The 4883-nt window shown below is 46.9% G+C and overlaps 1 long non-coding RNA gene across 3 annotated transcripts; it reads right to left on the bottom strand.

Moving 5' to 3' along the window:
* Window positions 1-1939: 1939 nt before the first annotated feature.
* On the bottom strand, window positions 1940-4677 carry LOC145105813 (uncharacterized). Of its 3 annotated transcripts, none has more exons than XR_013707415.1 (3): window positions 3925-4677; window positions 2835-2922; window positions 1940-2112 (listed from the first exon to the last, which is right to left on the bottom strand). It is a non-coding gene; the product is annotated as an uncharacterized LOC145105813 (long non-coding RNA). The 3 variants fall into 3 exon arrangements; XR_013707414.1 differs by having other exon boundaries at window positions 4047-4677; XR_013707412.1 differs by having other exon boundaries at window positions 2835-4677.
* Between the last annotated feature and the right edge of the window lie 206 nt (window positions 4678-4883).

Below are 4883 nucleotides of genomic sequence, written 5' to 3'. Positions count from 1 at the left end.
TGTTTGAGGGATTCGGATGCACCTTCGGGCGTTTCTGAACTCAAACTAAGGATTTGAGGAAAATTTTTGATAATAAAATAATTTTCAAAGAGTAAAAGAGTTTTGAGACAAACAGAGCAGAGTCGTGTGTACGTCAGCCAGCGCCCGAACGGTGATTTCCCAAAATACCCTTACAATAAGTGTTATGAGATATGTTATGATATGATATATGATGAGTTATATTATGCATGCTAGAGTAGACTAGGTATTCTTATTAGGACTAGAGTGGCCTGATTTGTGATGCCTTAGTCTAGGAGTTTTGCTGCTAGGGATGCTTGAGAGTGATTAGATAGCAGCGAGGAGCTTATGAGAGATCTGCTAGTGAGTAGCATATGATTAGAGAGAGCAGAGTACTTGGGACTTGGGACTCTGGGAGGAGGACTTGGGGTGAATGATGATGCGGTGTGGGCAGTAGTATTGGGCCTGTACTACTGAAGACACCAGATCAGTGCACAGTCCAAGTAAGAATCTTTGGAGTACTAAGGAACAAGTAGGGTGGAGTTATCGAGTGCGAGTATACTCGAGTGAGTCCCTGATATTTCTTATGTTGTATTTCAGAGACATCATGGTTGGGACACACCACACACCAGAGAGCAGCGGTACTAGTGATGAGGAGATCCGTAGGATCATTCATGAGGAGGTGGTTGCGGCCATCAGGGCAGAGATACCAGAGATCTTTGGGTCTATCAAGACCACGCTGATAGAGACTTTCGATGAGCGATATGCTGCTCTTTCTGATGCTGCTGTTGCTGCGGCCACTGCAGCTGTAGCTGCGGCTAGACCGCAGGGTGGTGATGCGTTGCTGTTCCGGGAGTTCAGCAACACAAAACCACCAGAGTTTGATGGGACACAGGATCTGATTGCGGCGATGAGGTGGATTTCGGACATCGAGGGGTGTTTCTTTACGTGCTCATGTCCAGAGCATTTGAGAGTTCGGTTCACGCTGAACCAGCTTCGCTTGGGAGCGAAGGACTGGTGGAAGTTTGTGACGGCGCACTATTCGCCTGCTGAGCTTGCTGCAGTGACCTGGGAGAGGTTCACTGCTATGTTCCGGGATGAGTACGTTCCCTAGGTGGAGAGGGAGCGTTTGGCCCAGGAGTTTCTGACCCTCATGCAGGGTACCAAGTTTGTTACAGTGATTACGAGGATGTTCCATGAGCGGGCGATGTTCTGCCCAGAGCACGTGTCTTCCGAGCAGACACGTATGAGCCGATACCTGAGTGTTTTGAGGAGGGACATACGAGAGTTCGTGGCGAACTCGTCGTACCGGACATTTGCCGAGCTTCAGGCAAATGCTCGAAAGAGGGAGATAGAGCTGCAGACTCAGGCTAGGGAGGAGGCGGAGTCTCAGGGGAGGGATCGGCGACCGGCACAGTCTCAGCCGGCAGCCAAGCGGGCCAAGCCCGCCGATCCGAGATCAGGGAGCCAGAGGGGCCACACTTGTAGCAAGTGCGGCAAGAGTCATGATGGAGTGTGCAGAGCAGGGTCTTGCTACAAATGTGGCAAGGAGGGGCATATGGCCAAGGATTGCCCCAAGGGGTTCGCAGTCTGTTTTCACTACAACCAGACCGGACACCGGAAGGCGGAGTGTCCGCAGTTACGAGGGTCAGCACAGGGAGCACCTCAGGGATCTGCCCCTGCTACTGTCAGAGCTATCGAGAGCCGGCCGGTGAAGGTCGAGGCACCGAATGCACAAGGCAGAGCCTTCCAGTTGACCGCGGAGGATGTCCGCGCAGCTCCCTACATTGTGGCTGGTATGTATTCTTTCATGTATTTATTTTGATGTTGAGATATTGTGTTTATATTATGTTATGCGTAGGTACTTTTCTTGCGAGTTCTGTACCTTCCTTGGTGTTATTTGACTCGGGTGCGAGTCGGTCTTTTTGTAACATCTCAAAAATAGAGGTCAAAAATTTCATTTTTAATTAAGTTATTACATAAAACCGAAGTGTGAATAATCAAAATATAACATTATGAAACCATATCAGAGTATAATCCCAAGGATCTCGTGTGCGGAAAACATAGTATGACGCGCTGCGACCAAGCCGGCTCCTTTTCTTTGAAACAAAATACCTGAAACCAAAACTGTAAACCGTAAGCACGAAGCTTAGTGAGTTCCCCCATCATACCACATACCACATAACACCATCAGTATCTCTTAACCGGTAACTGCCATCGGTATCTTTCAACCGGTAACCGGGGACTATTTCACCCCTACCACTATCACATAATAATATGTCATGAACATACTGATCACGTACTAACATCATAAACATGCTGATCACATACTAACATATCATAAACATGCTGATCACATACTAACATATCATAAACATATAGATAAGCATTGCATGTGTTCTGTATACCCCTTCGGTATCTTTCAACCGGTAACTGCCATCGGTATCTTTCAACCGGTATCTGCCATCGGTATCTTTCAACCGGTATCCGCCATCGGTATCTTTCAACCGGTAACCGGGGACTATTTCACCCCCTACCACTATCATATAATATCATGATATAATCATACAGTCAGGCATTTCTGGGGTACTGACCTACCCTTCGACACGACCGAGTCAGGGAAAAACTATTCCCTGCTACTACCACTAACACACATAGCATATCACATAAGCATATCGCATAAACATATCTCATAAGCACATCACATAAGCATATCTCAAGAGCATATCACATAAACATTCCAAGATAATTATCACAAAGACAATTATCTACCAACTACCCCTGTTGGTGGGTCGGCATTGTGTCCTTAGACCCACCTCTACTGGAAGGTAACTCACCTCACACTGCTGAAGTCCCGTAGACACAATCCCACACTGTTGTAGTTCCGCAGACTCAACCCCAGCTGCTGGATGACAGGTTCCCAAACTATCAATACCAAAATAACATCCAATTAGTAATTGGGCCCCAACACATAACCATAATACATACTTGGATAATTACTACATTACCCCAAGCTTGGCTTATTCAAGCCCAAGGCCCAAACCATAGGCCCAAAGTCCAACTAAGAATCAAGGCCCAACATATGGCCCAATTTTCCAAATTGGGCCCAAGCCTATACATGGTCTTACTCTAAGGCCCAACATCATATAATCATTAAGGCCCAAACTATGGCCTAATTTTCCAAATTGGGCCCAAACCCCTTACATGGGCCTTACCCCAAAGCCCATTAATTATTCTAGTCCACTTGATTGATCTTGGAAGGCCCATTTAATAACCCAATCATCAGGCCCAATTGAAAGGCCCCATAATAAACCCAAGTGAAATTAGGGTTTCACATAAAATGCCGATTAGGGTTAAGTTTCCTACTTAACCCATTAAGGACTTAATCCACTAAGGACTTAATCCGTTAAGTCCAATATTGCTTAGATTAATTTCTACCAATTATTATTATTTAATATTTCAAGTTATTAAATAATTCTCGTGTGTGTCCCAAACAATTCCCACAATTAAGATTTTATGCCCTTAGGGTTTTCCAACCCAATACTAGCCCATTAGTCCCTTGGTTGGGCTTTTAGGTCACTTTGGGCCTTATTGGGCCCATTAGGGTCTCTTTGGGTTAATTAGGGTCCATTAGACCCATTAGGGTTTCCTTAAGCCCATTGATCACATGTTTGGGCTTTTATGTCCATTAAGCCTCATTGGGCCCATTAGGGTTTCAAGGCCCATTAGGGTTTTAGTCCCTTGACCAAACATCCCCAAACTAGCAATCCCAACACAACTAAGCACACCGTCACCCGACACGGCGGCCGGTGGCGGCAGGAGGCGGCAGCCACCACCTCACGGTGGTGGTTTTCAGTTTTCCTTTCATTATTCCAATTTGCAATTACACTTTACAATGCTAAATCTCAAATAAACACACACACACACCTACTAACACACACATACACACGATGGTGCATGGTGGTGGTGACTGTTCTTAATTTTTCGGCCAAACACAACCACTCATGACACACACACATCAGACTTCACTATACACTCCAGCCACCCACCTGGTGGCTCACGGCGGTGGCAGAAACGGGAAGGCGGCGATGACAACAACAGATTTGGGATGGCAGCGATGGTAGCCACCACCTTGAGGTGGTGGCGGTGGGTTTTCTGTCCAAAATCGCTCCAATAATCCTCACAATACAATAGCCACATGAACACTCGACTACACACCAATAATGTCACCGCCTAGACGGCAGGCGTCGTTGGAAAAGACGCAAACGACGGCCCAAGGGCCACCGACAGCAGTTACAACGTTGAACAGATGAGAGGAAAGAAGAAATAGCAGGTGACGACCCTTAACGAGAACCCCCAGGTCACGCATGACCTTCTCAGTGGCGGAAATGACTACTGCCACTGGTTTTGGTAGCTCTCCCAGCGATCCACGACGTCCGACAGGAAGGCAGCACGGTAATGTTGCGATGACGAATCAGCAGGCGGCGATCGTTTGGCATTTCGTCGGTCGAAAAACGAGAGGGAAGCAGCAACAAAATAGTAACGTGAACGTCTTCGTCGGCAGTTAAATGGCACGACCGCTCCTTGGTGGTTTCCGACATCTACAGCGGTTGCGACACCGGTGGGGAAGAATGAGGTGATTGGTGGCGGCTGGAGGGAGGTAGGGTGACGGCTGCAACATAAGGGAGGTCTCGGGTTAGGGTTTGACCGATAATGAGGTTATATACCCGGCTCCATCACATCTTTTCCATAATGACGGTTCCAGCCCCTCCTCTATGAAATCTTTCTAAAAGAGGTCTATATATTACCATTTAAACCCTACCCTTTGAATTCCTTTACAAAATAAGTCCGAATTTTACTAAACAACCCCTCCCTCAACAAATCCT

The sequence above is a fragment of the Lactuca virosa genome, chromosome 1 (genome assembly GCF_052849685.1).
Source record: "Lactuca virosa cultivar CGN04683 chromosome 1, Lactuca_virosa_CGN04683_v6, whole genome shotgun sequence".
In the NCBI taxonomy this organism is placed as follows: domain Eukaryota; kingdom Viridiplantae; phylum Streptophyta; class Magnoliopsida; order Asterales; family Asteraceae; genus Lactuca; species Lactuca virosa.
The sequence above is the reverse complement of the archived record's forward strand: the minus strand, read 5'-3'. Positions and strand labels throughout refer to the sequence as shown.